This window comes from Mauremys reevesii, linkage group 4, assembly GCF_016161935.1.
Source record: "Mauremys reevesii isolate NIE-2019 linkage group 4, ASM1616193v1, whole genome shotgun sequence".
In the NCBI taxonomy this organism is placed as follows: domain Eukaryota; kingdom Metazoa; phylum Chordata; order Testudines; family Geoemydidae; genus Mauremys; species Mauremys reevesii.
In genome coordinates, this window is record NC_052626.1 from 97,450,479 (window position 1) to 97,475,190 (window position 24,712).

Consider the following 24,712-nt stretch of genomic DNA (forward strand, 5'->3'; position numbering starts at 1 on the left):
GTCCACTCAGTCTTACTTCTTGTTCAGCCAATCACTAAGACAAAAAAGTTTGTTTACATTTACAGGAGATAATGCTGCCCTCTTCTTATTTACAGTGTCACGAGAAAGTGAGAACAGGCATTTGCATGGCATTTTTTTGTAGCCAGCATTGCAAGGTATTTAGGTGCCAGATAGGCTAAACATTTGTATGCCGCTTCATGCTTCGGCCATCATTCCAGAGGACATGCTTCCATGCTGATGACACTCATTAAAGTGTTAAGTTAAATTTGTGACTAATGTCCTTGGGGGAGAATTGTTTGTCCCCTGCTCTGTTTTACCCGCATTCTACCATATATTTCATGTTATAGCAGTCTCAGATGATGACCCAGCACATCTTCTTCATTTTAAGAACACTTTCACTGTAGATCTCACAAAATGAGAGGTACCAATGTGAGATTTCTAAAGATAGCTACAGCACTCAACTCCAGTTTTAAGAATCTGAAGTGCCTCCTACACCTCGTCACTTTCAGATTTTGGAGCATGCTTTCAGAAGTCTTTGAAAGAGCAACCTTCCAATGCGGAAACTACAGAACCCGAACCACCAAAAAAGAAAATGAACCTTGTGCTGGTGGCATCCGACTCAAAAAATGAAAGTGAACGTGTGTCAGTCCACACTGCTTTGGATACTTATCAAGCAGAACCCATTGTTGGCATGGATGCATGTGTCCTGAAATGGTGGTTGAAGCATGAAGAGACATCTGAATCTTTAGTGCATCTGGCATGTAAATATCTTGCGATTTCAGCTACAACAGTGCCATTAGAACGCCTGTTCTCACGGTCAAGTGACGTAAACGAGAACCGGGCAGTATTATCTCCTGTAAATGTAAACAAACTTGTTTGTCTGAGCGATTGGCTTAACAAGAAATAGGACTGAGTGGACTTGCAGGCTCTAAAATTTTTACATTGTTTGTTTTTTTTATTTTTGAATGCAGTTTTTATGTACATCCTATAAGTGTAAGATCAACTTTAATGATAAAGAGATTGCAATACAGTACTTGTATTAGGTGAATTAAAAATACTATTTGTTTTTTACAGTACAAATATTTGTAATTAATAAAAAATAAAGTGAGCACTGTACACTTTGTATTCTGTTTGTAATTGAAATCAATATATTTGAAAATGTAGAAAATCTCCAAAATATTTAAATAAATGGTATTCTATTATTGTTTAACAGTGCAGTTAATCATGATTAATTTTTAATCACTTGACAGCCCTACCAAAGATGCTAACAGAGTGATAGATTAACTACTTAAACTTGGACTATTAATCTAGTTCCTTCACAGTAAACTTAAATGTCACAATCTCTGTATGTTATGATAGCTAATGCCTAGCTTTCCTCCTCCCCACCCCCAAAGCATTTTACAGGAATTTATATTAAAAGAACACTTCTTGCCAGTTAGTGTGTCAAAATCTGAAGCTTCACCCCTTTTCCCCCAAAAGAACTCCCTTTGACTTGAATAGGAGTTCTGCCTCAGTATTAACTTAATAAAAAAAAAAACTTGGTGGGGAGGGGAAAAGACTTCAGGATTGGTGAGAATATAGCATCTCCACAAATATTGTTTCAGACATTGGTAGGAGTCAAATATGGACCAAATCACCTGAGACTATACCATACTTTAAAATGTCTGCTGGTAGAACAGTTGAATGTGTTTCTGAAATGTTTAGCACTCGCAGAAGTTTTAACAGGAAGTTAAAGCAACACATAACTTAGTCAAATTATACAAGCAAGTATCTGTGAGCATAGAAATCAATACCAAAATTAAAGCTAACTCTGAGTGAAAATACTTGATTCAAAACTCCCCAGAAGAAGGAAACCTAAGAAGCAGAACAAGTGAAGATGGGGAAAGTTAGTTGGTTATGTTTTTCAGTACAGCAAAACATCTTTCAGTCTTTCCTATTTAACTCCTCTGTCATTTAATGCGACTTTTTAAAAACTAAACATATTGACCATATAGTTTCATTCGTTTTTTCTAACTTTTTTTCCTTTTATACTCCATTCCCTTCTTTTCTCTTCCTTGAACCACTCCCCATTGTCGGTCTTCTCTAATGACTTTTTAAGGTCTACAGTGGTTTGTTGGGTTTTTTTCCTTTCTGGTTGGACAGCATGCCATACTGCAAAGGGTGATCTTGTGGCCTTAAATCCTGTAAAAGTGTGTGCATAGGGGCTGACTTCCTCTGCTCCCGGTGAGGGGGTGCTTGACCCCCTGCTCTGCCCCAAGCCCCCTCCCCGGCCTCTTTCTGCTCCCTTCCGTGCCTCCTGCACACCACTGAACAGCTGATCTACGGCATGGGAGGCACAGGGAGGGGGGTGGGGGGAGTTGATCAGCAGGGCTCCTGGTTGGTGCTGAGCACCCACAATTTTTTCCATGGGTGCTCCAGCTCTGGAGCACCCACAGAGTCGGTGCCTATGAAAGTCTTTTTCAAAATAAATGTGGCTGGTGTCCATCTACCTTACAGCATGCAGCAACCTCTAGAAAATTTAAAATATGCATCAAATGAGCTTGACAACATCAAGAGCAAAATTAATGAATTTGTGTGAGGTGAATCATGTGGTTCGTGGATGTTGCAGAAGACTGGTATGTATTTTTTTTATTATTATATTACATCAAAAGATGCTGTCTTTTTTTTTTTTAAATAAGAATTCTAGCAGCTATTTTTAGTCTAGCTATATTTCACATTTCATATTATTTCTGGGTCATATTTGATAAGGGCCTGATCCTGCAAATACTCTGAATGTAAAACTTAGACATAAGTTGGTACTCAAAGCATGGAGTGTTTAAAGGATTATGTTCCATGTTGGTCAAATAATTTTAAAGTTATACTAATAAAATTATTTTCTAATATTTAGAATAAATATTTGATAACATTTCTATAGGCTTATTCATAACCTTTTAATGATAAGATTTCACTTTTCTGACTGAACAGAATACAAAGAAATATTTCATGACAAAGCGCCCACAGTATATGTGAATTCAGTTTAGCTTGCTGGCTTGGGGAGCAAGAGATTATGGAACTGGGAAGCAAACCCAGGGCTTCCACAAGACAATGCAAAGTACAGGATCAGCTCTGAGCCATGTTTTTAAAAATCAGAGTGTGTAATGATATAACAATAAAAACATTAAAATATTAATATGCAGGCTAAACAGTATTTAATCCTTGTTAGTCACAGTATTCATTACTAAAGGATTAAGTTTTCATTGAGGATGACTCTTCTTTTCTCATCTGTGTATTTTCATGTAACTTGTTTTTTTCCTTTTTATAATATAGAAAAAACAAGTTGAATCTTTCACTTCAAAATTGACTTTGTTAGAGGAGGTAAGTACCAGATCACTTTTTTAAATGTCAGAGGTTTAAGTCAATAGCACACAGTCTTGCTTGGCACACTAACTACTATAGTTCTTGTTTGTTTTTGTTTTTTAAAAGAAACATTGAGTTTTTTACAATGTCTCTTTGTGACAAAACAAACTGCAAGAGATCTGAATTTTCAAGACTCAGACTGTTAACCCAATGGAAGTAATTGCTAGGTACAGAAGTGTGCTTTTCTGTAACTTAACATTCTTTCTTTGTCTCGGGGATAAGTTTTTTCTCTTGGTTTTTTCCATATTTTTTTTTCTTGTGCATTTTTAAAATAGTCTTGTTTATATAAACAACAAATCATTAATTTCACTTCTCATCGGCACTGGATATGGTAAATTCCCCAATCCTCTGAGACTAAACTCCAGTGCAATAATAAGTATAGTTAGCACGAACTTAAATCTGTTTCTTCAAGAAAAATCTGTGGAATGTTATTTGTTTCATTTCCTGTGTTTACTTCCACACGTCTTTTCTCCCCCATCCCCCCCTTAGGAGACAAGAACATTTTTATCTGTTTTGAGAGTAATGTGGATGGATGCCAGATTTGAAAGAAGGTGAAGGTTTTTAGACCTAAATACAGTCATGGTGCTTCAGTACCTTGCTGAATCAATCTGGAAGGGAGCCAATAACTACCTTTTGACCAGAGGTGGATGTGATTTCTAGATGTTATGAGTTCTAATGCCAGTTCCTTGCTAATGCAGAACAAAATATGATCACTGATAGAGTAGGTCTTAATCATATTTTTCTTGCTAAATTAAGAGTGTGTCTCTCTCTCTCTCTCAAGCTACACTCTTACTAGATAGATCTGGTGTGTAAGAAGTAGTGCACATCTTTGTTAATATGTCTTGACTGAAACAAGATTCTGTTGAAAATGAAGCTTCCAATAAGTCCTGCAACTTCAATGGATGATGTATTTTCCTACTTCTACATCTAATATTTTAGTATAGAAAATTGTAATATTACATGGCACTTTTAAAAAATATATGTTTTTAATTGACAACATTTTACTGATTTCAGTGGGATCATAGTGTATCTAGACAATGGGCCCCATTCATTCACTAGGTTCTGTTGGTAGAACCCCGGCTGCAGTTCACAGCTGTAAAGTCACCATGGATAGAGTGCAGCTCTGCAAGCTGCCTGCAATCCTCACTCCATGAAGGTGCCTGGAGCTAGTATGTGCCATCACAAAGTGGATGAGGCTGAGGAAATGGGAAGGAGCCTCTTGGGTTGCCTTTGCCAGAATGTTTCATTATGGAGGCCTGACTGGAATTCAAAGCTGCCCTCCTCCTGGCAGACGGCAGCTGAGGTACTACGGTGTGTCCTCATGTGCCCCTACAGGTGGAGCTGCCCTCTCTGGTACAGGGATGTATGTTTTTAAGTTAGAAAAACATTTTTATCTACTAGTGTTAGAGACTAGCTGTGTTCCTCTTGGCTTGCACGTTATAACCATTAATAAAGCTTCTGCAGCTGGAGCTTGGTCAACAATTCTGTTGATGATGGAGGAGTCAGAAAAGAATTGCCCAGAACTGTAGTGCCTTGGCAGGGAGAAGAATAACTTCATTTTTGTCAGTCAAGTAAGCAGTTATGACCTTGAATGCACACACAAATCTCTTCTTCTTGAGTGAAGGAGCCATTTTCAATATAGTCAGTCTTCCTGATCATAACTTCACTGTGTACCAGATTCCTCCTTTATGTAACTCTACAGACTGCAATTGGATACTATACATGAGGAATGACTATGGCTCCATTAGAATGAGGGTCGAATAACATGCAGTATACTAGGAAAAATCACATCTCTGAATTTGTTTTATTACATTGTGAAATCTTGTTTCTCTTGTGATTTTTTTGTTTTGAACTTTTAAGGGTTCAAGTCCTAATATTTTTCAGCGCACTGAAATTAATTCTTACTTTGCTATTCTGTTGAGTTCCATTAATATCTATCTTATTAGAATTCTAAGGCCCAGGAAGAGAAAAAATCAGCTGTGTAAGAAGTGTTGTCAGCTGAAGATGCCTGGGAATATTTGCAGGACTTGTTGCAGGAAATAAAATCTCAGAAGAATAGCATGTTTCTGGCCCTGACGGATGAGATTGTAAGCAACTCTGCTAGTCATTCAATCTTGAAGGCCAATAAGATTTAATTAATGTTTTAAATGTGTATCTCTCATCTTCCTTTTTACTTGGAAAGTAGGTCATGCAATCAATATACCTACCTTAATAGCAAGAATAAGGCGTGCTTATGTTTAGAAATATCGGGAGAGGTCCAAGTTAGTTTGGCTCAGCTCTCATCAAAGCAACCTTTTCATCTCTACCAGTTTAAGGGCTTGATTCTCCAATTGTTTCACAATGGGAGTCTTGTCTGCAGGATTAGGCCTTGATCCTGTTTTGAAACAATCACAATAATTTGCACAACATCAGAGGGTTACATAAACTGTTCAGATTTCCCTTCTTGTTCTGATGGTAAATCATAAGTGGGAGGATGATGGCTTTTTCACATCTGTGCCTGAATAAAATAATAAAGGATTACAGAACATGACCAGGCACGTTAAAGTTCTAGAAACGTTTAAAAAAAAATAATTCTGTAGCCTAGAAATCTTGTGTGTGTGTGTGTGCGCGCGTGGATGAACTTGCTCAGGGTGGAGGGGATAAGATTTAGCCCATAATGCAAGTCAGATGGTGCTGTTTTGTACAGGTGGAGGATCTGCCAAGCCTGCATTTCACAGGTAATTCAGAGCTTAACTGTGTAGCAACTCCTTCTTTTTGTTCCCTTGTAACAGTTTGAGAGAGAGGGGCATAATGGGCTAGAGAGGGAGCAAGGATAACCAATTTACTTCTGCATGGTACCACTAGCTTCTGACATCTCCATCTCCCTACAGTTTGGGAGTGCAGCAGCAATGGGGGCTACTGCAATCTAGGGTGGATAAAAATCAATGATTTTTTTAATCAGATTTTTTTATTTAAATCGGATTTTTTTTTGATAACATAGGTTTTTTTCCCCTCAAAAAGCATCTAAAGATCGTTTGAATTAAGATACTTTATAGCTCAAAGATATCTCACCATGGAATAGGGATTATAAATTCTAATTCTATAGTATGAGACAATATATTCATGTAATGTTTAAGAAACATTTTTTGTAAATGAGTTCCAATAGTTCATGGATTAGGGACTAGGGGCGGCTCCAGGCACCAGTGCACCAAGCGCATGCCTGGGGTGTCAAGCCACCGGGGGAGGGGGGAGCGCCTGCCGGTCGCCGTGAGGGCGGCAGTCAGGCTGCCTTTGGCGGTGCACCGGCGGGAGGTCCGCCGGTCCTGCAGCTTCGGCGGCAATTCGGTGGTGGTTACGCCGAAGGCACGGGACAGGTGGACCTCCCGCAGAACCACCGCCGAATCCACGTTACCAGCAGACCTCCTGCAGGCATGCTGCTGAAGGCTGCTTGACTGCCGTGCTTGGGTGGCAAAATACATAGAGCCGCCCCTGTTAGGGACCGAATTTTATGAGGTTGCAGAGGTTTCTGTATAGATTTAGGTTAATATTTCTATCTACCCAATGGGACTCAGTGCTCATTGTAGAAGATATCATCAGAGATGCTTAGTTTTGCAGTTCTCAAACTGTGGAGTTGTGTTTCCAGAGGTAACATGCTTGTTAACAGCAAAAATGTTTTTAAATAAATAATATATAGAGGTGAGAAATAACAGAGTTCATCCCTATTGTCCCTCTGCAAATTTGTGTACACAGAGTCAATCCCTTACCTCTCTCTAAAAGTGCAAAGTTTAAAAAAGTTCAATGAATAGGATTGTTGTGAGAAGCGAGGGACATATGCTTGTTTTGTTAAAATATTTTGTTTTCTGTTGTAGAAAATCCAGAATACTTAACATTGTTGTTTTTAGTTAAATAAAACAATTTGAATGTCTGTCTGGTGGTGGTCTCTTTTTAGTACAGCATGGCAAGAAAATCCTCCAAATATTTATGGTTAACCTGTTGAATTGGAGATAGTCTCTCCCCCCCCCCCCGCCCCCAATGACTTCATAAATATCTGCTACAATTACCTTTTGGTAAATGAAATAACCAAACAATCATTCATTTTCTGATATAGCTGTAAAACTAATCTGAAAAGTTTTCAAAATAAATCATTCTTAAAAAATGTATAGTGTATACCTTCTAAAAATGAAACCTACATATATCTCTGAATTGTGAAGAATATGTATTAAGGCTATAAGCCAGGGTGAAAGTAACTTAAAGGACTTATTGGTATGCCAGAGTCCTGACTGGGGGGGCGGGGCCTCAATGAGAAGGGGCGGGGCCTCAACTGGAAGATTGAAAGGGCCCGGGGCTCCTGGCTGTCTCCACTACCCAGGGTCTCCGGCAGCGGGGCTCTGGCCACTGCTGAGAGCCCCAGACCCTTTAAATCACCAGCCTGGTGAAGCCGGTTCTGTTGGTGGTGTACTGGCTCTCTTGCCGGTACGCCAGACCAGCCTACTTTCACCTCTGATTATAACAACCAACAAGAATGCACTTTTATGTAGAAAACAATGATTAAATCAAGTCTTCCTGACAAGTGATTTAAATCAACCCACCCTGCAGTCGTAGCAACTGTGGATCATGATCTGAGTTGGAGGATTCCTTCCTGTCACGGAATCCCATGCACGCCACCAGGCTTCTGATGCTGATAGAAGGGGGCAGATATAGCAAACTGTAATGTAACATCACTCCACCCTAATGGGGGTAGACTTCTGGCCTAGATATTTTTAATCTAGTCTGATACTCTGCCAAATTGACTAAAATGGTGGAGTGGGTTTTTTGTTTTTGTTTTACTGTTAAGAAAAAACAAATGTAGCAGCAAATATGTCATTAAAGACTAATTTGTGCTGTTTAGGCACATCCTGGGCTTGAGCGTGGTAGGGAGCCACCCTGTACCTACCTGAAGAAGAGCATACTCATTTGCTGCACCATTTTAGGGCATGCAACCTGCTCTAAGTCTGCTCTGTGAGCTGCTGCAGACTGATGCTATGTCCGTAGAGTGATGTTTCCCTACGGACATATGGAGAGAACAGTCCCTATTCTCCTCTATCAACAGGGAGTGCATTGTGCAAGTAGAGGAAGTCCCTGTGTGCTCCTTCTCGCCCCCATTAGCTTGTAGAAAAACACCAAGGGCCAATAACAGCACTGCCCCCCATCTTCCCCCCCCCAAAAAAGCTACCTCATCTCAAATGGAAATTGTACTGTATACAGTAATTTTCTGTGGAGCACTTAAAGATTGTATACTATAAGCCTGGTTATACCTTTCTACAATATACCTTACACTAGAGCAAATGAACACTTCGGGGGTGGGAGCGGCAAAAGATAGCATTATATTAAACTAGGCTAAAAAATTGCTATTTTCCCAAAGGAAGTCATTGCTCTTACAAAACACTTCATGGCAGATGTGATCAAGTTCAGTACTAGCGAAGCTGTTAAAAATAGTTTGTACCAGTCATGATGTTGACAGATACAATGAAAGCTTCTCCAAACACTGCTCCTAGTGGCTCTCAATGCTGACTTTCAAGCATGTCTGTTATTCTGTTGCTGGGTAGATGCTGTAAATGGACAGGTCATGACAAATTGCAGGTCAATAATGATAGACAATATCTGCTAGCTTACTGAGCCATTTTGTCTGTAACTTTTTTTGTAAAATTGGAGCCCAGATATTCAGAGGTGGAGGGCTGCTGAATTCATAGACTGCCTTACTACTTGATCTTTGAGTGCTTTTTTTGCCTTGCCTTAACATCCCTACTCATTTGCTTCCTTTTTAAGTGATCTGCATTGGGGTAACTTTGTCCTCTATCCAAAGAAGCCTGTGTGCAGCTGTCTTGGGAGCTTCTCGCCTACCCTGAAGGCATGGCTGAGAGTGTCTGAAGCAGAGCATGCTTCTCAGCCTGTGCCACCCAATGACAGGGGCGGTTCTAGACATTTCGCCGCCCCAAGCACGGCGTCATGCCGCGGGGAGCATTCTGCTGCTCTCCGGTCCCGTGGCTCCGGTGGACCTCCCGCAGGCATGCCACAGAAGACACCCTGCCTGCCGCCCTCCCGGCGACCGGCAGAGCACCCCCCACGGCATGCTGCCCCTGCCCAATGAAGTAGAGACCAAGCTCACTCTGTAACACAGAGCCTCCCTATATGGAGCTGAGTGAGACTATCGATGCCCTGCTCATTTTTTAATGTGCTCTGTCTTAAAAATATAAACTTAAAGAATCCAAATGAACCGAGGGATTCAATAGACTGACCTGAACGTTAAGATACAAAAAAAATCTGTTATTTTATAAGATTATTTTTTTGTGTGTGCTTCATTTACAGGAAAATATTTAACAAATTTATCATGTTTTAGCTCAGGAAGAGAGAGATCTTCCATGCAACTTACAAAGTGGAGCATGAGTTCCAGCAGAGGGCAGTATTAAATTATATATGAAAATAGCTTTTTAAAAAACTGCTTCATCTGTAAAGTTGGCATGTTTCCAGTTTTCTCTTATGGAACATGGTAATCTCTGTAGGCTTTAACTTGTTATATAACAGAAGTTAGGATTGTAATTCCTACATAAATAGGGTTGGATATGCTTCCTCTAGAAACCTCTGTTATATCAGGATTCACAAGTCAGCTGAATAAAAATTTGTGTCTTGTGCTGAAATGCGATTTCTTAGACATTTTGCACAATATTTAAAAAAAACTGTTCAGACTTCATTTCTCTATCTTGTATTATCATAACTTGTTTGATTAAGCAAACCAATTTTTTTCAGGCTTTAGCCCCTAATAAGTTCTAATCACTTGTTTGAAAAATTTTTTTTTTTAATTGCCCAGTGGTGAACTTTTAAGGGTCAGAATTTCAAGCTTGGCCTTTAAAAATTCTGGGCTCAATTTGCTTTCCCACCTTTTTTTATATGCAACTTGTGAAAGCAACAGTACCTTGGATTTGTATGCAGAAACTACATTTACTCCCACAAATGGGATAATTGAACACCTGAGTGTCCTAACAGTTAAAGTTGTTTTTGCCCCAATTATTTAAGAGTATGTTTAATCATGTACTCAGTGTTCATGTTTTCAAACAACCCTCTCTCATCTTAGTCTAAATTGAGACATTAGAGCAAATTCTCTATTCAGTAGATCAGTACAACTCCTTTGAAGTCAGTGTGATTAAAATGGAGTAACTGAGGGCAGAAATTTGGAGATGGTGGGTAGATTCCATGATTATAAACCCCATGTGCTTATTTTGAAATCTTATGATTACTAATGAAGCTCGATAGGTGCCTTCTGGTGGGGGAGCCTTAAAGTATCATGAAGCAGCAAAGAATCCTGTGGCACCTTATAGACTAACAGACGTTTTGCAGCATGAGCTTTCGTGGGTGAATACCCACTTCTTCGGATGCAAGTAGTGGAAATTTCCAAGGACAGGTGTATATATAAGCAAGCAAGAAGCAAGCTAGAGATAACGAGGTTAGATCAATCAGGGAGGATGAGGCCCTGTTCTAGCAGTTGAGGTGTGAAAACCAAGGGAGGAGAAACTGGTTTTGTAGTTGGCAAGCCATTCACAGTCTTTATTTAATCCTGAGCTGATGGTGTCAAATTTGCAGATGAACTGGAGCTCAGCAGTTTCTCTTTGAAGTCTGGTCCTAAAGTTCTTTTGCTGCACGATGGCCACCTTAAGATCTGCTATTGTGTGGCCAGGGAGGTTGAAGTGTTCTCCTATAGGTTTTTGTATATTGCCATTCCTAATGTCCATTTATCCTTTTCCTTAGAGACTGTCCAGTTTGGCCGATGTACATAGCAGAGGGGCATTGCTGGCATATGATGGCATATATTACATTGGTGATGTGCAGGTGAATGAACCGGTGATGGTGTGGCTGATCTGGTTAGGTCCTTTGATGGTGTTGCTGGTGTAGATATGCGGGCAGAGTTGGCATCGAGGTTTGTTGCATGGATTGGTTCCTGAGCTAGAGTTACTATGGTGCGGTGTGCAGTTGCTGGTGAGAATATGCTTCAGGTTGTCTGTGGGTAAGGACTGGCCTGCCACCCAAGGCCTGGTGTGTGGGATCATTGTCCAGGATGGGTTGTAGATCCCTGATGATGCGCTGGAGGGGTTTTATCTGGGGACTGTATGTGATGGCCAGTGGAGCCCTGTTGGTTTCTTTCTTGGGTTTGTCTTGCAATAGGAGGCTTCTGGGTACACGTCTGGCTCTGCTGATCTGTTTCCTTATTTCCTCGTGTGGGTACTGTAGTCTTGAGAATGCTTGGTGGAGTTTTTGTAGGTGTTGGTCTCTGTCTGCGGGGTTAGAGCAGATACGGTTGTACCTCAGTGCTTGGCTGTAGACAATGGATCTTGTGGTGTGTCCGGGATGGAAGCTGGAGGCATGAAGGTAGGCATAGCGGTCGGTAGGTTTTCGGTATAGGGTGGTGTTAATGTGACCATCACTTATTTGCACCGTGGTGTCTAGGAAGTGGACCTCCCGTGTAGATTGGTCCGGGCTGAGGTTGATGGAGGGGTGGAAGCTGTTGAAATCATGGTGGAATTGTTCCAGAGTCTCCTTCCCATGGGTCCAGATGATGATGTCATCAATGTAGCGTAGGTAGAGAAGGGGCGTGAGTGGACGGGAGCTGAGGAAGCGTTGTTCCAGGTCGACCATAAAAATATTGGCATATTGTGGGGCCATGCGGGTTCCCATAGTGGTGCCACTGATCTGGAGAGATATATTGTCATTAAATTTGAAATAGTTGTGTGTGAGGATAAAGGCACAGAGCTCAGCAACCAGTTGTGCTGTGGCATCATCAGGGATACTGTTCCTGACAGCTTGTATTCCATCAGTGTGTGGGATGTTTGTGTAGAGAGCCTCTACATCCATGGTGGCTAGGATGGTGTTTTCTGGAAGGTCACTAATGCATTGTAGTTTCCTCAGGAAATCAGTGGTGTCACGGAGATAGCTGGGAGTGCTGGTGGCATAGGGTCTGAGTAGAGTCTCCACATATCCAGACAGTCCTTCAGTGAGAGTGCCAATGCCCGAGATGATGGGGCGTCCAGGATTTCCGGGTTTGTGGATCTTGGGTAGTAGATAGAATAACCCTGGTGGAGGCTCTAAGGGTATGTTGATTTGTTCCGGTGTTAGTGTAGGGAGTGTCCTGAGTAGATGGTGCAGTTTCTTAGTGTATTCCTCAGTGGGATCTGAGGGAAGTAGCCTGTAAAATTTGGTATTGGAGAGTTGTCTGGCGGCCTCCTTTTGGTAGTCAGACCTGTTCATGATGACAACAGCACCTCCTTTATCAGCCTCTTTGATTATAATGTCAGGATGGTTTCTGAGGCTGTGGATGGCATTGCGTTCTGCATGACTTAGGTTGTGAGGCAAGCGATGTTGTTTTTCCACAATTTCTGCCTGTGCACGTCGGCGGAAGCATTCAATGTATAGGTCCAGACTGTCATTTCGACCCTCAGGAGGAGTCCATGTGGAGTTCTTCTTCTTGTGCTGTTGGTGGGAGCGTAACTGTGTATCAGTGCGCTGTTCAGTGTTGTCCTGAAAGTATTCTTTGAGTTGGAGACGGCGAAAGTAGGCTTTCAGATCGCCGCAGAACTGTATCATGGTGGTGGGGGTGGCAGGGCAGAAGAAGAGTCCCCGAGATAGGACAAACTGTTCTTCTGGGCTGAGTGTGTGGTTGGATAGATTGACGATATTGCTGGGTGGGTTAGGGGTACCATGGTTGTGGCCCCGTGTGGCAGGTAGGAGTTTAGACAGCTTACAGTCCTTTTTCCTTTGTAGAGAGGTGAAGTGAGTAATGTAGATCTCCTGTCTTATTTTAGTGAAGTCTGTTTGTATGGAACTTTGGTTATTGATGAGAGTCTCCAGGTTGGAGAGCTCTTTTTTGATGTTTTCCTGTTTGCTGTATAGGATGCTGATCAGGTGGTTCCTCAGTTTCTTTGATAGAGTATGGCATAATCTCTCACTGTGGTCTGTGTACTATGTAGATAGCAGTGGATTTTTTACCTTTAGTCCATTAGGTACGATGTCCATCTGTTTACATTTGCAAAGGAAGATGATATCCGTCTGTATTTGTGCAAGTTTCTTCATGAGGTTGATGGATTTCCACTCCATATGGCTAAATGCAGTGCCTTGCATGGTGTCAAGTATCAGAGGGGTAGCCATGTTAGTCTGGTTCTGTAGAAGCAGCAAAGAATCCTGTGGCACCTTATAGACTACTGCAAGACAAACCCAAGAAAGAAACCAACAGGGCTCCACTGGCCATCACATACAGTCCCCAGCTAAAACCCCTCCAAAGCATCATCAGGGATCTACAACCCATCCTGGACAATGATCCCACACTTTCACAGGCCTTGGGTGGCAGGCCAGTCCTTGCCCACAGACAACCTGCCAACCTGAAGCATATTCTCACCAGCAACTGCACACCGCACCATAGTAACTCTAGCTCAGGAACCAATCCATGCAACAAACCTCGATGCCAACTCTGCCCGCATATCTACACCAGCAACACCATCACAGGACCTAACCAGATCAGCCACACCATCACCGGTTCATTCACCTGCACATCACCAATGTAATATATGCCATCATATGCCAGCAATGCCCCTCTGCTATGTACATCGGCCAAACTGGACAGTCTCTAAGGAAAAGGATAAATGGACACAAATCAGACATTAGGAATGGCAATATACAAAAACCTATAGGAGAACACTTCAACCTCCCTGGCCACACAATAGCAGATCTTAAGGTGGCCATCGTGCAGCAAAAAAACTTTAGGACCAGACTTCAAAGAGAAACTGCTGAGCTCCAGTTCATCTGCAAATTTGACACCATCAGCTCAGGATTAAATAAAGACTGTGAATGGCTTGCCAATTACAGAACCAGTTTCTCCTCCCTTGGTTTTCACACCTCAACTGCTAGAACAGGGCCTCATCCTCCCTGATTGATCTAACCTCGTTATCTCTAGCTTGCTTCTTGCTTGCTTATATATACCTGTCCCTGGAAATTTCCACTACTTGCATCCGAAGAAGTGGGTATTCACCCACGAAAGCTCATGCTGCAAAACATCTGTTAGTCTATAAGGTGCCACAGGATTCTTTGCTGCTTCTACAGAACCAGACTAACACGGCTACCCCTCTGATACTTAAAGTATCATGTTTTCAAACTTTTCTTCACTGCCATAAAGGTTACAAATTTATTCTTAAATAAAGTTGCAATTTTCAAGTAATAGCATCATTCCAGCAGCTGGGGCTTTAAGAAAAACACCAAATACTGTCCGTTCTTCCAGTTTCATCCCCCTTCTCATAATACTTGAAGGGCAAGCAGCCTCCTATGAAAGAGGAGGCCTGGAATGAGAGAGCGGGAAAGGTGCTCCAGCAGCAGAGTCCCTGCGCCACCTATGGCAGCACTGCAGATAGCAGGAATCTGAGGCTGCTTGCTGGCAGTAGTGCTGGTGGCCTACATCCCACTGCCTGTATCAGCTTAGAGCTAGACCAAGGGGCTCTCTATATAAATGCATCTATACCTATGCATTAGACCAGTTCTATACAGTTAAAATGTTTGAACAAAAACACCTGGCTGTAGACCACCTTTCCTCTCTTCAGGCTTGTCTACAAGGGAAATTTACCAGTAGTGGTATATCAGTGTAACTCCCCATTTGCACATTCTAGTTCCTGAATGTGTGTGTGTTTTCTGATTTAGCTTATTCTGTTTGCTGTTCATGATTCATAGTAATATGATCAACTAAGTCCCCGTGTATTGTTTCTGCTTCCTTGTTGGATGACTGAAAAATGTTATATGAGAATAAAAAATTAGTGAGCATTGCACTAGTGAAACAAATATTCAAATGAATAATCATTCTGCTAAATATGACACTTTTAGGATATAGGAACTTTTTCGTGAATAACTGGCATTCATCCAAGCACTCAAGCACAATTAATAAAATGATCTTTACATATAACATTGAAACAAATTTGCCACTTCTATTTGAGAAAATTAATTTCAATTTTTTTCTGTCAGCCTACTCTTAGTGGCTGAAGTTTTGAGTTTTGTGGGACAGAGCATATTCCTGTAGTTTCTCATGTGGGTCTGCTATAGTGGTTCTTCCCCCCCACCCCCCAAAGTGATAATATTGTAGGTAAAATAGCAAATTCCTAATGTGGGAAGTAATTGCCTACTATGATACTAAGCCTAATGTTATATTAGGGAGTTTACTGACACTCCTGTCATGCTAAAGTACTTTTGACGTTTCTTTAAACCATTTACATGAACTAACAATTTATCTCATTGACTTCAGTAAAACAAGTACTCTCTTAACGTCTTCAATTTGAGCAGCAAAATTATTACATCATACTTCTACTTCTATGAGTGTTTGATTGTTTTCTTACAAAAAATGAGTTGCAATGCTTATTTGAACAAAACATTTGTAATTCTGCGTTTCTCTCTACAATATCTAATGAGCAGTTTTCTTTATCTAAAACATCTTTTATTCTTTCCTGTTTTAGGCATTGAAAAAGCAATTGAGTCACTCACTCTAAAGTGTGATACGGATGCTTGCTTGCTTACATCCATTCATAGAAAACTGGAACAAAGTCAGAAAGAAACTGAAAACAACGTTTCTGGAATGTCCAGAACTTTCAACAAAATCAACCAGGTATGTAAGTTGTTTAGCTGAAAAGTCCCAGAAAAATATGGCTTTATTTCATTTTTTTTTCCTTCCATGCAATTTAGAATACTGTATGGCTGCTTCCGTCTTTATGGTGGTGATTGATGGATGCCTCTGTGTAGATATGCCAGAATTGAAGAGGAAGGGTTTTTTGTTTTGTTTTGTTTTTTAAATCTCATGCTGATGTCTCTGCCTCTAGCTTTTCCAGCAAACACCCATCAGTGCATAGACTGTGCGGCCAGATTGTGACCCTATAAAACAGAATGATATACTCACAAAAGTACTGTGCTAGGGATAAGTTCAGTTTATCTTAAGAGTGCCCAGATTTTTAAACACTGTTTACACAAATAGGTGAAATCATTACTCTTCTCTCTGCCTATTTAAGATGTACACCGTGTTGGTATATTAGTTCATTTGCTCCATGGAATGATATACACTGGTGTGCATGGAATTCTGTGGAAACTCTAATATAAGGTTTGTCAACTTGAACAAACCATGTTTTCAAGGAGGGCTGGAGTTAGGTTCCGCTGAACTAGTGTAACCCCCCCCCCCCCCCCACACACACACTAGGAGTTGGAAGTACTGGGTAAAGTGGCAGTTCAGCTGTTAAAAAAAAATGCACAAAAGCATTGCTTGTAACACAACTGGAGTAGGTGTTGTGTGAACACCAGGGGACTGCTTCTCCTCTCATTTGCACTGGGTTTGCTCTGGTATAATGCTTGCTTATTTCACTAGTTACAAATGTGCAGCTGGAATAGTCTCAAGCTTTACTGAACAACTTGTTGGCCATGCTTTTCAGCCTACTGTAGGCAAGGTCACAGAGCTCTAACACCATAGAAATATAACACTTGTCCCATCTTAGAAAAGAAAAATGAATAAAAATAAACGTGGTTATAGTAGTGTACATGTGCAAGGAAACTTTTTTGGCTTCAGTTTAAAGGAAATCTTATTTCATAGTCTTTCATGAATTCAGGTAACATCTATAGTGAGAAGTTAAATTTCACTGAAATTTGAGCAAAGAACCCTGATCTTGTAACTTCCTTTCAAATTGTGATGCATATATCATTCCTTGACCGTAAATTTTACTGATCTATGATAATAGAAACAAAAATTAAGGTGGATGATAAACTTACAAAGGATTAAAATACCACGTAACTGCTTTGAATTTTAAGCTTGACAGCCTTAAATTAGAACAGTAATTTAAACAGCATCCATTTAGAGAATTGCTATAAAATAAACATCTACCTAATATGACAGACATTCATGTTCTTTGTGCAATGTAACCTTTGAAAGAACAATGCTAAAGAAATCTGCTAGCCTTTTGAAAAGAGTGTTTACTATATACTCACCTCTTATATAGGTGGTGCAAGTAGCAATGCCTACTTAAGGCTGCCTAATACTTTCCATTATAAGACCCTGTTTTCAGTTGCTTATAACTTTGCCAGACATTAACAGTTTAGGCTAAAATTTTCCATGCCAAGTTTCTGCCTCAGGCTGGTTTTTTTTTATTATTATTTTAATTCTGAAAAAATGCATCCACCATTTCTCAGACAAGTTCAGGGGAAAATGCATTGTTTTGCCTATGTTAATATTTTTATAACTGTTTAGTTGAGAAGCTCTAGTGCCTCCATTCTGTGGAATAGTGACTTGAAATTTGGTTGGGGCAGCAGTCTCCATACTATCAGGGATATGACGTTGCCCATCTTTGTGAAAGTCTACCCAAATTTGACTAAGGTATGAGCCTCTGAAACTCTGACTTCACACCTGTTCAGAGAAGACTAATTAGAGTTTTAATTAAATTTTCCGATGATTCCATCTTCCATGAGCACACTCCATCCACTCACAACCTGCATGTACTGGACAACTTCTGTATGTGCCATCCCTTCAGAGCAGCTGAGTATGCCTGGGGCTGCAGGTATTTCCCTGCAATTGCTCCTCCCATTTACCATGGTTATTCCATGCACAGAGTCAGGAAACTGTCTCTCCTGTTCCTTTAATGCATCCCCTATTGGCCTCCTAGCAGAGAGAAGGAGAAGGGAGATGAAGGCTGATTTTTTTTTTTAAAAGGCAGAAGTGTGGAGTCACACCTGGGGGTATAGTGGCAGGGTCGGACTGCAATGAGGAGCAATGGAGAAATTAGAAGCCGAGATGAGATGGGGAGGTTGGGAAATGGAATGAGGAGCCAAGAGGGAGTTGGGGGCCTCAAGACTAGGACAGGCTGGAGGGCAGAAGCAGTCAGGCATGAGAAGTTTCAGAAATAGAAGTGTCTAGTGTTGTGTTTTTCAAACCATGGGTCGCAACCCGCTACTGGGTTGCAGCTTGTCAGGTGCTGGGTCGCCTTGCTCTGGTCAGCAACGCCGACCAGGATGTTAAAAGTCCCATAGCTGGTGCTGCCCAGCTAAGGCAGGCTAGTGCCTACCTTTTCCGACACCACGCTGTACCCTGGAAGCAGCCAGCAGTGTATCCAGCTTCTAGGCAGGGGGGGCCACAGGGCTGCCCCCACCCCACGAGCTGCCCCCACCCCAAACACCAGCTCCACACTCCCATTGGCCAGCAATTGGCCAATGGGAAGTATGTGGGGGTGCTTGCGGGTGAGAGTCGCACGGAGCCGCTTGCACACCTCTGTCTAGGAGCCAGACCTGCTGCTGGCTGCTTCCATGGCTAAGCACGGTCCATGGTGCATCCCGGCTGCACCGCTGACCAGGAGCCACCGGAGGTAAGTCTGTGCCCATGCCCCAATCCCCAGCCCCACCCCAGAGCCTGCACCCCAAACCTGGAGCCCCTCCTACACCCCAACCCTCTGCCCGAGCCCAGTACCTCTTCCCACACTCTAAACCCCTCATTCCTGGCCCCACCCCACAGGCCTCACCCTTGCACCCCAACCCTCTGCCCCAGCCCTGAGCCCCTCATCCCCCAGCTCCGTTGGGTCACAGGCATCAGCAATTTTCTTCAACTGGGTCCCCAGAAAAAAAGTTTGAAAACCACTGCTCTAGTGTAATCACTCAGAACTTGGAATGGCACCCAGAATTATTGAGTCTGAACACTCTTCTACTGTCAGAAATAGCTGTGAAACCCACTGTCTTATCTCCTTCTAGTGGCCGGCCCCCATAGAGAATGACGGCCTACTACTGCTATTAGTTACTCTGATTGTTTGAGAGGCAGAGGTCTGTGTTATGGATTTACAGGTTTCAACACTGCTGATAAGAATGGCTATACTGGGTCAGGCCAATGGTCCATCTAGCGCAGGATCCTGTCTTCTAAAAGTGGCTAGTGCCCGATGCTTCAGAGGGGATGAATGCAACAGGGCAATTATCAAGTGATTAATCCCCTGTTGTCCAGTCCCAGTTTCTGGCAGTCAGAGGTTTAGGGACACCCAGACTATGGAGTTGTCATGGTTCCACATGATGAAACGTCTGTTTTTCCACTTTGCTTTTTTAAGAATCAAGGCATTTTGTTAAACCATTTTTCAAAATGTACAACTTTTGTGAGAAGATTGCTTTAAGCCAGTGTCCATATTTCAAGGTGGGAAGTGACTGGAAGCAGCTCCAGCAGGCATTGAGCCTGAGCCACCTCTAGGGAGTGCAAAGAGTAGTGGCATCTGTGTTCTTTACCTGGCTGCAGCATATGCTGTGCCCAGCACTTGACCCACCTCTGCTGGCTGGTGCAGAATGAGGCAGGACCATGGCCCTGCGGTTTGTCCCCTTCTCCACTTCTATTATGTTTCTAGCCCTATTGTTGAGGCTAGAGACCTTTTGGCTTTTATGCACTGGGTGTGCAATGACCAAGACTGTGCGTAGTCCCTTAGCTCGGTTGCAAGTTGAGATGCTCCTTACTTATACCTCCTCTCCCCCTTTTCACCCAATCAGGTCCTTTCTGTAGTATGATTTCTATGCTGAAGTGTTTAATAACTCCTAGGATTTGAATGTTCTGCTCTTTAGCTCCTGCATTCTGACACTTCCTGACTTAACAGCAAGGGCTGGCATTCCTACTGTGTGCATGTAACAAGCCAGAGTCTTCAAAACAGCATTCAGAAAGGGGTGGGCACAGAGAGTCCCAGTTACTTGGATTTTTCTTCTGTAAGAGGTAAAATTCTCCACCTTGGCTCCTAAACACCCAGCGGTAGAGGGTAGGAGGAACCCCAGAGTGTGAGTTTTGTGGGCTAGCAAAAGAAATCTCAGCTGTGCCCTGAGCACAGCATGTGTCACTTCTCCAGAGTGGCCAGCAGAAGCTAAGGGATTGCCTGGCCCACAGAAGCTCCTGGGCCTGGCCAGTTATAATCTCTGTAGAACCTTTATTTTGGTGCCATTTTTTACACCTTGATGACATATCCACAGTAGTATTCAAACAAAAAGCATGTAAAGCTTTAAACATTAAGAGGTAAACTCTAGTCTCAGATGTGTCGGTGGCTCCAATTGACTGCCCTGTTCTGCTCTCAGGGTACGTCTACACTACGGGACTATTCCGAATTTGCATAAACCGGTTTTGTAAAACAGATTTTATAAAATCGAGTGCGCGCGGCCACACTAAACACATTAAATCGGTGGTGTGCGTCCATGGTCCGAAGCTAGCGTCGATTTCTGGAGCGTTGCACTGTGGGTAGCTATCCCGTAGCTATCCCATAGTTCCCGCAGCCTCCCCCGCCCCTTGGCATTTCCGGGTTGAGATCCCAGTGCCTGATGGGGCAAAAATCATTTTTGCGGGTGGTTCTGGGTACAGCCTCACCCCTCCCTCCCTCCCTGAAAGCGGCAGACAACCGTTTCGCGCCTTTTTTGCTTGGTGAACTGTGCAGACGCCATAGCACAGCAAGCATGGACCGTGCTTAGCTCAATACCGCAATCGTGGATGTTTTAAACACCTCGCGCACTCTCGTGCAGTATATGCTGAACCAGGACCTTCGAACCGAGGCGAGTAAGAGGCGGATACGGCAGCGCAGCGATGACAGTGATGAGGACGTAGACACAGAATTCTCTCAAACCGCGGGCCCCGGTGCTTTGGAGATCCTGATGGTAATGGGGCAGATTCTATCCATTGAACGCCGATTTTGGGCCCGGGAAACAAGCACTGACTGGTGGGACCGCATTGTGTTGCAGGTGTGGGACGATTCTCAGTGGCTGCGAAACTTTCGCATGCGTAAGGGCACTTTCATGGAACTTTGACTTGCTTGCCCCTGCCCTGAAACGCCATAATACAAGATGAGAGCAGCCCTCACAGTAGAGAAGCGAGTGGCGATAGCCCTGTGGAAGCTTGCAACGCCAGACAGCTACCGGTCAGTCGGGAATCAATTTGGAGTTGGAAAATCTACTGTGGGGGCTGCTGTGATGCAAGTAGCCAAAGCAATCACTAAGCTACTGCTACGAAAGGTTGTGACTCTGGGAAACGTGCAGGCCATAGTGGATGGCTTTGCTGCACTGAGATTCCCTAACTGTGGGGGGGCGATAGATGGAACCCATATCCCTATCTTGGCACCGCAGCACCAGGGCACCCAGTACGTAAACCGGAAGGGGTACTTTTCAATGGTGCTGCAAGCACTGGTGGATCACAAGGGACGTTTCACAAACATCCACGTGGGATGGCCAGGGAGGGTTCATGACGCTCGCGTATTCAGAAGCACTACTCTGTTTAAATGGCTGCAGCAAGGGAATTACTTCCCAGACCAGAAAATAACCGTTGGGGATGTTGAAATGCCTGTCGTTATCCTGGGGGACCCAGCCTACCCCTTGATGCCATGGCTCATGAAGCCATACACAGGCAGCCTGGACAGTGGTCAGGATCTGTTCAATTACAGGCTGAGCAAGTGCAGAATGGTGGTGGAATGTGCATTTGGCCGTTTAAAGGCGCTGGCGCACATTACTGACTTCGCTCAGACCTCAGCCAAACCAATGTCCCATATGTTATTGCTGCTTGCTGTATTCTCCACAATCTCTGTGAGAGTAAGGGGGAGACCTTTATGGCGGGGTGGGAGGCTGAGGCAAATCACCTGGCCGCTGATTACGCGCAGCCAGACACCAGGGAGATTAGAAGAGCACACCAGGAAGCGGTGCGCATCAGAGAAGCTTTGAAAACGAGCTTCATCAATGGCCAGGGTACAGTGTGACTGCTGTGTTTGTTGATGAACACCCAACCCCCTTGATTGACTCAGTCCCTGTAAGCAACTCCCCCTCCCCCTTCGAGTACAGCTTACTTATGCAAATAAAGTCACTCTCATTTAAAAAGCATGAATTCCTTATTGATTCATTATAAAAAGAGGGAGAGAAATAAGGGTGTGCTTTGGGAGGAGGATAGGAGGGATGGTGAAGGCCATTTAAAAAAAAAATTCAGAGTAACGACATCCTTCTAGTTGGGCTGTCCATGGGGGTGGAGTGGGCGGGTGCACGGAGCCTCCCCCCACGCGTTCTTACACGTCTGGGTGAGGAGGCTAAGGAACATGGTGAGGGGGGAGGGTGGTTATACAGGGGCTGCAGCGGCACTCTGTGATCCTGCTGCCGTTCCTGAAGCTCCACAAGACGCTGGAGCATGTCAGTTTGATCACGCAGCAGCCCCAGAGTTGCATCCCGCCACCGCTGATCTTCCTGCCGCAACCGCTGATTTTCCTGCCGGTCTTCCTGCCGCCACCTCTCATCTCGGTTGTCCCTCCTGTCCTCACGTTCACTGGCCTCTTTCCTGTAATTTGAAACCACGTCCTTCCACTCATTCAGATGAGCTCTTTCATTGCGTGTAACTTCCATAATATCCGAGAACATCTCATCTCGCGTCTTCTTTTTCCTCCGCCTTATCTGTGCTAGCCTTTGGGATGGAGGAGGGATGGTTGAAAAATTTGCAGCTGCATGAGGGAGATAAATATTTAGAAAGATACATTTTACAGAACAATGGTTATACTGTTTCACAGTGAACATCACTATTCACCTAGCACATGTGATTTCCCTACAAGGTCGCATTTTTCATCTTAATAGTGAGTGCTTGCAGCTCTGGAGTTACAGATCTCACAGACACAGGTCCAGGCATCAGAATTCAGCTTGCATGCGGCCATGGTAAGCCACTGTCTCAGTGATTTACCCCTCCCCCCCAACGCATGGCTAATACCACGCTAGCTCCCTGCTAATCAACAACCTTCCCCCTCCCCCCCACCCACTGCGTGTCTGGTAGCTTGGGGAAGATCGCCGGTGACCAAACAGAAAAGATCATCGGCATTTCACTCCTCCCCTCCCCCCGCTTCGCTACGTGCAGGAAAGTGTTTTTTTTAAGCTGCTGCATTCCACGAACCCAGTAGAAAAATGGCCACCCCCCTTACTTAAATGCCTGATTTTTAACCAGGTTATCCTGAACGATATCACTTTGCTGAGGATAACAGAACAAGATAAAGAGCGGATGCTTCTTGAATGCCAGCAGTCACCGGGACCATACGCTGCTATGCTTTGCCACGCAATGATACCTGATTACTTGCTACATGCATGGCATGGTAAAGTGTCCTACCATGGTGGGCGGAACAAGGATGCCTTGCCCAGAAACCTTCTGCAAAGGCTTCTGGAGTACCTACAGGAGCGCTTCATCGAGATGTCCCTGGAGGATTTCCTCTCAATCCCCGGACATGTTAACAAACTTTTCTAAGTAACTATACTGTCTGCGAATGCATCCCAAGTCCTCAGGGCAAATCAATCATTAAAAAAGGCTTGCTTAAAAAACAATGTTTGCTATTTGCAAAGGTACACTCACCAGAGCTCCCTTCCATGGCGTCATTGTCTGGAATAGTTGCTTGTGAGGGCTGGGAGCAGGGTAATTCCGTCAGGGTGGTGATAAGCTCCTGGCTGCTGGGGGTCACGGAGTGCTGTATGCTCTCTGCTAGGTCTTCCTCTTCTTCTTCCTCTTCATCTTCCCCATCTGCATAATCCTCAGACATGGCAGAGATTACAACCCCCACCTCGGAATCCACGGTCAGGGGTGGGGTACTTGTGGCACAGCCCCCTAAAATTGCATGCAGCTCAGCATAGAAGCGGCATGTTTTTCGACCTGCCCCGGACCTTCCGTTTGCTTCTTTGGTTTTCTGATAGGCTTGTCTGAGCTCCTTAACTTTCACTCTGCACTGCACTGAGTCCCTGCAGTGGCCTTTATTCGTCATAGCCTTAGAAATTCTTTCAAATACTTTTTCATTTCGTCTTTTGGAACGCAGTTCTGTTAGCACTGAATCCTCTCCCCATATAGCGATCAGATCCAGTACCTCCCGAGCGGTCCATGCTGGGGCACTTTTTCGATTCTCAGGAGACTGCATTGTTAACTGTGATGATGAGCTGTGCGTGGTCACCTGTGATGATGAGCTGTGCGTGGTCACCTGTGATAATGAGCTCTCCACACTGGGGAAGCAGGAAATGAATTTCAGAAGTTCGCGGGGCTTTTCCTGTCTACCTGGCCAGTGCATCCGAGTTGAGAATGCTGTCCAGAGCGGTCAGTGGTGCACTGTGGGATACCGCCCGGAGGCCAATACCGTCGATTTGCGGCCACACTAACCCTATTCCGATATGTTAATCCCGATATTAGCGCTACTCCTCTCGTCGGGGAGGAGTACAGAAACCGATTTAAAGAGCCATTACAATCGATATAAGGTGCCTCCTAGTGTGGACGGTTGTGGCGTTAAATCGGTTTTACGCTCCTAAAACCGATTTAAACGCCTAGTGT

At 43.5% G+C, this 24,712-nt stretch overlaps 1 protein-coding gene across 6 annotated transcripts in view; it reads left to right on the plus strand.

The window, feature by feature from the left end:
* Positions 1-24,712, plus strand: part of IRAG1 (inositol 1,4,5-triphosphate receptor associated 1) — a 196,312-nt gene that overhangs the window by 983 nt on the left and 170,617 nt on the right. For 5 of the 6 annotated variants that reach the window (XM_039538989.1, XM_039538988.1, XM_039538994.1 and 2 more), the window contains exons 2-5: positions 2,497-2,615; positions 3,307-3,354; positions 5,343-5,483; positions 15,885-16,033. The gene's annotated coding sequence lies outside the window, so the exon portion shown is untranslated. The remainder of the gene's footprint in view (positions 1-2,496; positions 2,616-3,306; positions 3,355-5,342; positions 5,484-15,884; positions 16,034-24,712) is intronic. The other variant, XM_039538990.1, reaches the window with a different exon arrangement.